This window comes from Sminthopsis crassicaudata, chromosome 6 (assembly GCF_048593235.1).
Source record: "Sminthopsis crassicaudata isolate SCR6 chromosome 6, ASM4859323v1, whole genome shotgun sequence".
Taxonomy (NCBI): Eukaryota; Metazoa; Chordata; class Mammalia; order Dasyuromorphia; family Dasyuridae; genus Sminthopsis; species Sminthopsis crassicaudata.
The window spans coordinates 31,833,533-31,846,955 of NC_133622.1; positions in this window are offsets into that span (position 1 = coordinate 31,833,533).

Genomic DNA, 13,423 nt, shown 5'->3' on the forward strand with positions numbered 1-13,423 from the left:
AGAAGAATTTAGAATTATTTGATCTTCACAACAATACTGGAAAAATGGTGCTATTATTATACCCGTTTTTCAGATAGGAAACTGGAACAGGTTAAATGACTTGTCCAGGTTCACATAGTAAGTTTCTGAGACTACATTTTAATTCAGGGCTTCCCTGAGTCTAGGGCCAGAGCTCTTTCTGGATTACCTAAATATGCACTTGACCTAGTCCTTTTGTAAATGAAAGAGGAAAAAAAAAAATATATATATATATACCCAAAATGAAACATAGGAGAAAAAGACGGGGAAAGCGATGCCATGTTCAGAATTTCTGTACTTGGCTCAAGTTTCAAGAACTGCTGTAAATCTGATGGAAAAAGGAAGGGGAACTATATTCCTATCACCATTGTCAGATTTTCTCAGTTAAGAGAGAAAAAAGCAGTAGCCCCAAAGGAGACAATGAATCTTAGAAGTCTCTGCCTCCCAATTGGAAGTCAGGAGGGAGAGATGTGCTCCTGAAAATTCTATTTGTTCTAGCACCACCAACCTGCACTTCCCATCACTGATTTTTGTGAGCTCCATTTTGGTACCAGTCCCCATATTCCTGGTGCCCCACATATATCCCAAGGAATTCTTGCTTAAGTTTACACTGGAGCACTGAAGAGGGGGCTCTGTGTGGGAGTTCTCTCAGAGGGAGGCAGGAGGAGGTGTTAACATTTCAGCAGCTCAGCTAAAGATTTCAAGAGACTTCCTAGGAAAATGAGAGTGTACCAAGATTCAATATAGTGAGAGGAAGGAAATGGGCACTAGAAACCTCCAAATGTCAAGGGAACAGACAGAAGCAGAAATGAAACTTGGGTCCAGCTAATATATCAAAAGAAATGTATCTAGTTGTATAAAACAAAAAAATGAGAAACATTTTGAAATGGAGAAGACAGGAATCAGACCTCTGAAGAAATGTACAAAACCCCACAAAACTAGGTACATGGGAAGATCACAAGATTTGTGCTCTCTCATTTTTTATTTTATTTTATTTTATTTTTTAGATGAAATACCAGGTGAAATCCACCAAGGTTTACCCTCAATTTTAAAGAAGCCATACTGCATGGAACTGGATTCTTTGTTGTTGTTTTTAATGGAGTTGGATTATTGATTGAATCTACATTTTACTCTTATTTAAAGCATTCTAAAATACATTTCAGTTGTCTTACAAGCTAATGTTGAGATAACAATAGATGAATTAATTTTATTAATGAAACAATTTGCTTCAGAGAGGGATAGCTTTCACAAATATATGTTTGATTTTCTTCATTTGACTGGAATCTGATCAATACTTTGATTTAGATTTACTCCCTCTTCTATGTTTTGATATAGATAGAAATTCCATCTATTTCTATTCTCTATTTCATATTTTTCGTAAGAAGATATCTTACTTGGAGGGGATACAAACCCATAAACAGATAAGTGACTATAAAGTCATTCTAAGAGGGAATTAATATTTACAATTGGGGGAATCATGTCTATGTCATCATCAGCCTTTCGCTTTCCATCCCTGATTTTGTGCAATCATTGTAAACTCTACCTAGGTCGGAACCGATCCCCACATTCCTGGTGTCCCACATATACCCCAAAGAATCTTTTGGTTAAGGACCTCTGTAAGCTTTCTCTAAATATTTGAATGGCTCAGCAAATCATGCCATAATTTGAACATATACTATTGGAGCATGAGAAATGATGCAAGGAATGGATTCTCAGAAAGGCTTGTAATGAACTGATGGAGTGACTTGAGCAGTTGAGGAGAACAATTTGTACAGTAACAAATAACATTGAAAGACTTAAAAATTTGATCAGAACAATGACCAACATTCATGACCAATGACCTCAAACACAAAAATGATAAATTCTCCCACCCCAAACTCCTCCAGCACTTTCTAAACTTCTGCCTGATTATGTGGGACCCCGGGGGACTAGAGCCAAGAGCCTCATAGTTATGTCTACAGAAGGACAAATAGAATATGGCAATGCAGACTAGAGGACAGCCTTGAAGAAAAAACATCCTGAATGAAGGATTGGAAATAGGAATCATCAGTTGGGGGAATGATGAGAAAAGCCTGTCTCCTGTCTATAGAGTCACCAGAGACAAGATAAAACTAGTGTGTGTGTGGGGGGGGGAGGGGGCAGCTAGGTGGGGAAGTGGATAGAGCACCAGCCCAGTAGTCAGGAGGCTCCTGAGTTCAAATCTGGTCTCAGACACTTAAGACTTCCTAGATGTGTGACCCTGGGCAAGTCACTTAACCCCATTTGCCTCAGCAAAAAAAATTAAAAAAAAAAAAAAAAAAAGAATATTGTAGGTTTGATATATTCAGTCAATCAATCAACAAACATTTGTTAAATACTTACTATAGGCCTGACATTGTACTAGGTTGTTGGGGATACAAAGGCAAACATAAAAGTTCTTGCTCTCCAGGAGCTTACATTCTGTTACTTGTAGTTGAGTCTTGAATAAGTTTATCAAGTGAAGAACAAAATTCTAAATTAATATCACTATTGGAAAACACTCCCAAAAGGGAAAAAACAAACTCATAATTTTTTCTGGCAAGGAGGTTACAACCTATTATAAAGAATGAGACATCTACCCAAATCAATATGATAATGTAGAATACAGCTGGGGGTGGGGGGTAGATAAAGTGCTATCAAAAATATGAGGAAGGAGCCATGATTTGGAAGTGAACATATCTGCTATCCCTAATTAAGTTGAAGAATATTTTTTCAGAAAGAAATACTATTGTATTTTTCTACTTTTTTTCATTTTCACCTCAAAGGATTCATTTCTTTACCAAATCATTTTATTTAGATAGGGGTTCTTAACCTTTTTTATGTGATGGACCCCTATGACATTCTGGAGAAGCTTACATATCTCTTTTAGAATAATAGTTTGTTGCTTACGTTCAGAATGAAAATAAATACTTTAATTTAAATTAAAAGGTAGTGAAAATAAAGATGTCATTTTGTTCCTTCTCCAAGTTCCCAGACATTTCTCCCAATCTGTCCATGGATCCCTTGGGGTCTGTGAATCTTGGGTAAAAAAACCCTTTTCTAAAGCATTTTCTGATTTCTATAGGATTGACAGAGCCTAGTACTGATTGTCCAAAATTCCTTATCCACTTTGTGAACTTCCCCTATTTCTTGTTTTTCCTCTCTGTCTGTATTAAGGAAAAAGAAAGAAGTATCAGTGTTGCTAACTGTGTGAACCACTGGACAAAGGATTTTTGAGTTTGAGGGCTAAAACAAATTTAAAATGAGATTTTAAAAATAAACAAACAACAACAAACCCAGACTGCATTATTTCACATTTTTCCTTTCTTTCCTTTCCATGAGTGTCCTGCCCCCTGGTGGATATGTCACCCACTCACAAGAAAGCACATAGCCTTTAACTTGTTTATTTTAGGATAATGTTTTAATGTATTTATTTTTATTTTAATAAATATAAAAATTATTGAATTATAATCACCTTAATTTATTCCTTACTATATACAATGCAATAAAATGGTCTGTGAATTTTGTAATATTCTTTTGTAAGATTATAAGAATTTTTAAAGTTAGATAATTTTGTGAGGAAAAGTCAAAGAAAAAAATCCACTAGTGACCAACTCTGATAAGGAGCTTTGAGATGGAATAGGAAGCTAAATTCTATATAAAATAGGACAAATAAAATCAGAAAACCAGCCAGTAAAAATAAGTAGAGAAATAAAAGAGGTGCCAAGAACCTAGAGTGAAGGGAAGCTAGTTAATAATGCTTTTGAACCCTGAACTAATTTATCATTAAATTATAGGGGGGGGAAAGACTGGTAATCCTCTAAGAAAAAACTTAAGGGAAAAAAGGCTTTTGGTTTTATCCCCAAATAGTTTTTTTTCCTTATAATCTATTAATTTATGAGTTTGGTCTCTTAATTAAATTAATACAGATCTTTATAACACAATCTTATTTTCTTCAAAACAAGGAAAGAAAAATACTTGCTATTAACATTCACCCAGAACCTCATACAGGGTTGAAATCAGACTGTGTCTGGGTTTTTCGAATACAAAAAAACCCTTTGAAAAATGTTATATGAGAAAATAAGTGTACAGAACACTCTGACCAGACTTAATCCAAAATGCTACTGTATTTCTATTCAGTGGGTATCAAAGTGCCTCTTTTATTGCTCTTTCAGGGTCCCAGGAAATCGTGATTACATGGCATTGACTTTTCATTTTCAAAAGAATAGATGAAAAGCATGAAAATGCTCTTGGGAGGGAGCTCTTAGAGGGGAGAGTATTTCTAGCTTCTCGTAAGTTTCTGCAATCTTTTGAAAATACTACACACAAAATGCCTTTAAGATTAGATGCAATTATAATCCAGTAATATTAATGCAGAGAGATGGCAAAGTTATTCACAATGAGAGAGGACTGAAAGCATTCAAGGCTTTCATCAAGAATCACTTTATCATGTACAGTATTCATCTAGTGACATTACTTCTTTTTTTCTTTCTTGTTAGATAGTTTTAATCACATAAAAATGATCTTAATTTGGTGCTGGATGATTCCAGATAAACTGGGAATGGATAAAAATACATGATGGAAATGTCTTGTTAGCAGGTTTGGTGGATGTTACAGTATACTGATACTTTATATAGAGGGGGATACATAAAAGAATAGTAAAAACATTACATTGGGTTTTTTTTTTAAGCTCATTATAATATCATGAATACCACCTACAAAAATAATAAAACCTAGCCATTTAAGAACATTTTGTCAATAAAATATTGCAATACAAAGTATGATAGATTTGGAGACAAGAACTGGATTAAATTTCTCTCTCTGTCACTTCCCTTCTCTCAATCACTTATTTCTCTTGATCTTGGATTCTTCATTATAACATGGAGATGTCTTCACTAACAAGGTTGTTGGTCAAATGAAATGATGAAGGTAAACAAGGGTAATACACTCTATTCATATAAGCTTCTATTACTGTTAATCTAAAGAAAAATCTTGACTAAGTGATATTTCTCCAGAAATTCTCCAGAGTGTACATACTTCAGTATAGCCAAAGAGAACTCAGCTTTATTTTGGATGATGTGTGGTAATGCATATTTATCATTAGATGATTTGATTATTCATGTCCTGCAATAAATAAGATTAAATTGGGGTGCCATCTCAACCCTTGAACCAGCAGGAAAAATTACTTGGTGAGAAATCCCCTACCCTAGTGTTGACAGGTAGGAGGATCCTGTCTGGCTAGCGAGGGATAAATTTGCTTTCATTCTATTTTCAAAGAGAATTAGTATTTCCTCCACTCCAGGGAAACGATCATCATTCTGGAGGTTGTACCATGCTACAAGATAACACTGATCCTACTTCTGAGTGAGTCTCTGTATAACAAGAACATTGAACCATTAGTGCAGATGGTAAGTTTTAAAAGGGGTTCCCTGGTCAAGATGACATCATTAGGTCATTAACCAGAGACACAGATTGCCTACTAGAACTAAAAGACTATTACAAATAGTCAACCCAAGCTCTTTGTTGAAGAATTGCTGAAGAATGCTCTTCTATGGTGACTTCAGAAGTCAACTCAGGAGTCAGCATATATGTCTCCTTTTCTTCCCTTTCCTGGAGCTGTCCAGATGGCAGAAAGGGAGGAAGATGTATGATAAAATCCGGGAGTTTTGCAATGCTATTAAGAGATGTTCTAGCCAAAAATTTCTGCTCTGAAAGCTCTGTTGTTGATGGAATTTCTGTTGACAATGTATGGATGCCCAATCTGATCTGTGGAGAACCTGAGATTCTCAGAAAATGCCTATCACATTGATACTGGTTCTAAGGAAGTCTCAAAGGAAAAATCAACTTAAGATGGGGAGGCGAGAGAAAATGTTTCTTTCAGAAAATTGTGTGTGTAATCATACTGGGAAAAGAGGTAACCAATATCCCAAAAAGAGTCTGGCCATGTTCCCAATAGAGTTGGGATAAAATCCATCCCCTGAAGAGGGACATTGCAGTGATCCTGATGGCAGCCATGTAGGGAGGAAGAGCATTGCCAGGAAGGTGAGTGGATGATAACTGCTATTAGGATGTCCTCCCCCAGTTATGGCACTCTGGGGAGAGAGTTCACCAATTGTAGTGCTGTGCCATGTAATTTTCCTTCAAGAATCATCCATTTTACTTCATAGCATTTTGCATAAGCAAAATAAAATGATATAAGGTCAACACAACTTGAAACTAGCATAAGACAGCTGTTTAATGAATATGAAATCTCAGAGTGAGCAAGTGCAAATGGGAGCCAATTGTTAATAAACTAATTAACCTGACCAAGCTAAGGGACATCCAAGAGAAAACAGGGCTCTTTAAGCTTTCCCCTTCCCTTGGGTTAGGGAAATTCAGGATTTTTTATATAAATCTATTGCTATCTCTGGGGTTATGACTGCCGACTATATTGCAATAGCAGTAATAAAGGTGCTGTCTTATTGCTACTTATCATAACCATCCAAAAGGCATTTCAACACATGGACCAACATTAACTTACAATTAGGTTAAGACTATCAAAATAACTTCCATTACAATGTGCAATTCATATTTTTCTTTGCTGAATTTTAATACATTAAGCAACAATTCTATCAGGAAGAGAAGGATTTCACCTCCCCAAACACCCCTAAACAACATACTGCTAAAGAAATGAATACGACAATGCATTTCCTCCATCAGATTTTTCTTTACAGAGTTGTCTACATTCCCTTTCATTCACTGTTCAATGACTACTGTCTGGGATCTCATAATTCAGCCCCAACTCACTCATTCTGCATATCACCTCACTAGTTAGGGCCTTCTGCCTTCAGTGTTTGCACAGGAAGGTTATTTGTACACAAAAGAACTTGAACTGGGTCTCAAGAGCTTTCATGAGTTTTCCCATATGAGTCAACAGGGGGTATCTTTTGTCTTAAGATGTGATGCGAAGGAATGCTTTTGTCTTGGAAATGATTGGAGTGAGAGGTGAAGGTTAAGAACTCCGTGTGAATCTTTGATACTTTTTCAAGGCAGCGTGATTTCCGAGATGCTTCCTAGACTTTTTCAGACTTTCATATGAGTGTCTCAAACTGACATTGTATTTCTGAGACACTGCCTTTCTTGATTTGATTCGCAGAACTAATTTCCTGAACTATTTAAATGATATTCTGTTGATACGGATGTCATGATGAAAATTTGATTTCCAAGTGATATCTGCAAATAATTTGATAGCTGGCTCAGGATCTGTCATCTTTTTATGTACCTGTAAATACTTTGCTAACATCTCTTCTGGCAATGAGCCACACAAGGCAGCAAATGTGTGCTTTAATATTTGGGATTAAATAAAACAACACAACCACCCGATTCTTTGCTTTAGTTCTACTTGTCATGGCTTACTTTGCCAGCCCTAAATCATAGCTATAAGTTATCACATATTGAATAAACCCTTTTCTTTTCTTAATATCTGGGGGAAAAAAAACCCTTAGGCACACACACAAAAAAAGAAGACACTCTGTATTTAATCATAATCCAAACTATAAGATTAAAACTATGTGTCATTGAAAAATCACCAAACATCTGAATTAATTAAATCCAACAACGTTATAGGGATTGCTTTTTGTTTATGGGGAAATCTCTGATGGAAACATTGAGTAAGATGAGTGTAGTGTACCCAGAATTTAAAAAAAATTAAAAACTCCCAAGGAAAAAAATGTAGCTTTAAACCTTACTCACTCTGAAATACTCTGCAATGAGATGACACTTATCTCTTTGGGTTCCTGGAACAAAACATTCCCTCTCTCAGCTCTGGGCACTTTCTCCGGCTGGCTTCCATGCTTGGAATCCTCTCCCTCTTCATCTTTCTTTGCCTTTGGCTTCCCTGATCTCCTTCAAATGTCAGCTAAAGTTGTCTTTTACAAGAAATTAAATTCTCCTTAATGCTAATTCTTTCTCTGTTGATTATTTCCACCTTACACTGTTTGTACATAATTATTTGCATGTCGTCTCTCCCATTGGAGTGAGCTTCTTAAAAGAGGGACCGTCTTTTGCACTTAGCACAGTACCTGGCAGGTTAACAGGTGATTAATAAATACTTACTGACTGATTAGTAATGGGTGCAATAGACTTTCTGTGTCATTATGAGCCAAAGAACTTTCACTTGCTATGGAGCACATGATCTCACCTTTAGCAGCATCAAATGTACACGATGGAGATGGGGCACTTTTGAAAAATCCCATTGAAATCAAATTAATAAATATAACCAGTACGAACAAAGGCATGGGGGAGGTGGGAAAAGGTAGATTTTTATAAGTGGGTAGTCCATTTTGATTGAAACAGAAAATTAGGGCACAACTGAATTGCCGGCTGATTGGTAAAAGTTTGATAGCCAAAGTGAAGTAAAATAATATTTGGATTAAACCATTGTCTAAACTAGATTGAATAGGGGTAAAGTAGGAAGTGACAAGGGCTATGTGTTGTGGCAATGATAGCATGGATTGCTCTTGATGGTATATCACATTGTGCCTTTTTATTATCTGTTTGGTTTAGCTTTAATTTGGATCTAGTTAGCTAGATTATAGAGGGCTCTGAATGCCGGGGCAAAGTGTATGAGTTTTACATGGTAGATTCACTTCTTGAAACATCCCTTATTCTCTCCTCCTTTGTTCAGGTTTCTTAGGAAGAGGTGACATTTCTTCCAAGGTTAATGTTGTCTTAATGCCATCTCATCCCATCTCTTCCAGACATTTTTCCCCTGGATCATTCCCTCTCTTATCTTCAATGTCTGCTTTTTGCCACTGATTCATTCTTTGCCACTAATAAACATATCCAGGGCTCCTTCATCTTTCCTTATCATCTTTCACTTTAGTCTGATATCTCTTTCACTATCACCCTATATACCTTTCCCTTTTGTGATCAAAGTTCTGGAAGAGTTATTTGTAAATTAGTTTAAATTTCTCCCTTCACATCCCAGTGTCTTGCAATCAAGCTTCTGAAACATTTGATCAAAATCGTTCCCTCTGAGGTTACTAACTGCTAAATCCAGTCATCAACACTCTCCCTTTTGAAATTACCTTGTATATATTTTTATTTGCTATCTGTGTACAGCTTGTCTCTCTCCAGTACAATGTAAGCTCTTTGAGGGAAGATACTATTTTCTCTTTGTATTCCCAGCATCTAGCGTGGAACCTTGGGCACAGCAGATGCTTAATACATGTCTGTTGAATTGAATTGAGAGTATCAGAAGCGGAACCATGCATAAGAAGAATAATCTGAAAGCAGTGTGAAGGATGGATTGGAAACGATAGAACTATAAGTAGAAAACCCGGGTAAGAGGTTATTGAAATAATCCAGATAAGCACTAGTGGGCTTCAGTCCTAAGGTAACACAGAGTGAATATAAAGAAGATGATAGGGGGAAGAGAAATTGTGGAAATTTAAGAACAGACAGAATACAAAGATAACAAAAATAATGGGTCAGGTTGGGTCTCCAGAATATAGCTGCTGCTTTGGTTCTAGTCATGGATCTGTATTACACACACATACACATACCCTACATGAATATATGTGTATATATATATATATATATATGACATTTATTACACATACATATATAAAACATACCTATGTACACACATAGAGATATATCTATAAACACATATTATGATATATGTACATATTTAAATAATACACTTTGTGTGTTTGTCAAGAATATATGTGGCAAAGGCATTTCACAAGTTCTGAAAGTCCTTTCTTTCTTTATAGTTTTCTATGAGGCATTTTTACTTTTGTAATACAGAATAGATACATGTAGAGAATGGCACTTGTTCACTTCTTCATATGGAACAGACTAGGGAGCCCAGGATAGTTGTGGAGACACGTGTAAATATTTTGTGCCTGGTTGGGTCTGCTGACCACGTGGTAAATGACTGACTGCAGTTCTCAAACCAGAATAGGAAGGTACCTCCAAAAGGCCCTGGCTTTTTGGATGTCATTGTTGGATGGACTCCACCAATGGCATCCAGTAAGAAACAATGTTATAAGGGAGAGGTCTTGGGCTCTCCCCCTCCAAGGCTCAGATGTGGCCCCTTGTAGCAGCTGTCTCTTGCTTTCGGTGATGTTTACTCATTTATTTTATCTAAAGGGATTGAAGTGTTCTACCTTATGAGTTTAGAAAAATTAGGAGAATAGACTATCTGTGCATCTCATGCATCCAGATTTCTGGGGTCTCTAGGTCATGCAAGATGCACCAATCCAGCATTAATGTCTCAAAGATTGAAGAAAGATATTTGGAGGGCAGCTAGATGGTACAATGGTTAGAGCATCCTCCCTAGAGTTGGAAGGTCCATTCTCAGACACTTAATACTTCCTAACTGTGTGATTCTAAGCAAGTCACTTAAAACCCAATAACCTCTCAAAAAAGCAATAATAATAAATCAATAACAATATCAATATATTATTATATTATGTATTAATATATAATATTAACAATATATAGTAATTAATTAAAAATAATATTAAATTTAATTAAAATTGAAGAAAGACATTTGAATTTAGCTTCCCAGGCATTGCTATGATAAAGACAGAAGTCATTTCATTCAGAGAAAAAATGTTGATCTCAAGCCTGGATTTCTCCTCAAGACCTTGAGCAAGGAGGCAGAGTTTTGCTGAGGAAACTTGGGGTTCTTGGGACACACAAATCAGATGCTACTCTAAAGCTACTCTAAACTGGGTTGTGCTCCCTAGATAATATGATTCTTTTCAATCCTAAAATAGGTGCTACCCATAAACATTCTCATTTCCTCACAGGGCCTTAAGGCCAATAAGCATATGACCTCTCATGCTGGATTACCATAATTAAAATAAATATTCTGTGTTACAGTCAATTCAAATAGAATTAATTTACTGATAGCTTCCTTGCATAATTCGCTGTTATTGCAGTATATTGTGCAGGGTTATTTCTATAAGAAAACAAAGAAACAAAAGTGAATCATAGCAAGAAGTATACATAATCAAGGCATCAAGGCAGAACTATCTCACTAGCTTTCGTCAAGGGACTACGGTTATAAATGTCTTTAAATAAAAACACGTATTTTTCTGCAGACAGCTTTTGACAGTCTACTTCAAGTATATACTGCAGGATGGATCATTTTTCATTAGTATAATTGACTTAAAACTTATCACTAGATGGCATAAATCCTGGTAATTGACAACCAAATCTATCAGTAGTGGAGGATGATAAATTTTTCAGAAACACTTTGAAATATTCATAGGTAGAAAATTTGCCAAAAATTTCCATCCACCAATGCATGTAAATTTTCCAGTAGTCATATTATGCATATAATATGCTATTAATGATATTTCACTACTGATGATGCTTCAGTAAATTTTAGCTCATATATTTATGACTTTAGAAGAGCCTTAAGTTGAGTATATATAAATGACTCCCCCGTTCTTTGAACTGCTACATTGCATTATTAGCAAGGTAAGACCAAAATAGAATTATCATATTTCCTAATGTGCTGACTTTTTAAAGCTGTTTGCTCCTCCCCATCTTTTTGAGAATGGGTCCCTATTTTGCCTAGACTGGCAGGTCAGTGACCCATTCATGGGTCCAATATCAATTCTCATCAGCAGAGAAGTCTTAACCTGCTCCACTTTTTCTGCCCTGAGCTGGTTTGTCTCTCCTTAGGTGATCTAGTCACTCTCCATTCCCATTCCTACAGGCTGACCATCTTGGTTTTAGGCTTAATGCAGGCACTCTATTACCTTAAGCCCTAAGGCAGCATTTCTCTAACTCAAGTGATCCAACAGCTTCAGACTTTCTCAGGAAGAGGGATTACAGATTTATACTACCATCCCTAGCTATTTTAGAGCTTTTTGGAACTGAGGAAGTCTGTACCTACTGATGTCTGCTTAATTAATTATAATCATTATTAATCTTTCATTACTTATGACACTTACCAGTGAGCAGAAAACTGCATCCACATTTTTAACATGTAATTATATTCACATGGGTTTTTGTATTTTGGTTTTGCTAAGATTTAAAATTGGAAATGCATAATATTGGGCTTATTTCTGTCTAATGTCTGAATCACTACCTTACATTAAATTGATCGCTTAAGGAAGCACATTAATTTTGTCTCTCAGGCCACTGAACCATTGTTGTACATTTTTAGTGCTGTGAAAGTAGTATCATCCTTTGAAATATCTGAGCAGCTACAGGTAAGGAAAGGCATCAAGGAAAATTGCTCTTATTTTATTTAAAATCTGTCTTTGAATCTTTTATTTTCCATTTTAAAACTTTGACTCTTTAAAGCAAAATACTTGTTTTTGATGTAAAAATATCAAATTTCAAGCTTTTCAAAATCACTGTGTTGAACAGATGAACAGTACTTTTCATTTGAAATAATATCAATATTGTATCTGTAGACACATCCAGCTATTTCTGGGACTTATTTCCTGAAAGTTTTTCAAATGTATATTGTATTCTTAGGAATGTTTTTAGTATACAGCTTTACCAAGAAGGAGATTCTATCATTTCACTTTAGCAATTCACGGAACTGTTAAGCAATGCAGGAAATTTCTCTTTCTAGCTAACTTAAATTATTCACACTCTAGTTTGTCTCTTTTTCTCTCAGTATTCATGGAACCATATAGACTTTCTGACAGTTTTCTTTTATTCCATCTTCAGGGAGGATGGAAAACAATTGACCTGCATTTTATGATAGCCAACTGGATTCTAGAAATACATTTTGATAAACTTTAAAATGTCATAATCTAGAGCCGTAATAATTTTGTCACCTAGGACTTTTGAAGACAAATTTGGTGGAACAGAGGAATCAGAGAAGACACTGGGATAATACTTGGTTAGGAGAAACAGATTCTAAGACCCTGAGGTAGAGCAAGACAGGGGCAGGGGAAAGGGGAGAAGTTCATCTCAGTGTAAGGAGAGGAAGAGAATGGGCCAAATGGTAGCTTCCTTTTTAAACTTGATAACAAAATGTAAAGTTCAGTTGTTTCTGTTTTCAAAGGAGTTTAAGTGCTCTTAGCAACTTCCAAATATTTATCCTGTGAAAAGTACAAGTAACCCTACACTAACTCTTGTTTTTTACTAAATCTTCTCTTAAATTTCTCTTCAATTTAAGGCAGTCTCCCTTATAAGTCTCATTTCTAAATTTTTAATAATTTTTGTGACTTTCTCCATTTTCCATATCCCTCTCAAATTTGAGATGAATAGCACGAATAACAAAAATGTTATTTACTAATATTTAGTTATCCCATAAATTTATCTTCTTAAAAGCTTTTAAAAACCATTTTATCTTTCTAATGCAATCTTGCTAGACAGGTTTCATGACTATTTTTATAATTTGTTAATTACTTATCATATTGTCAGTGATCAATATATATTTATT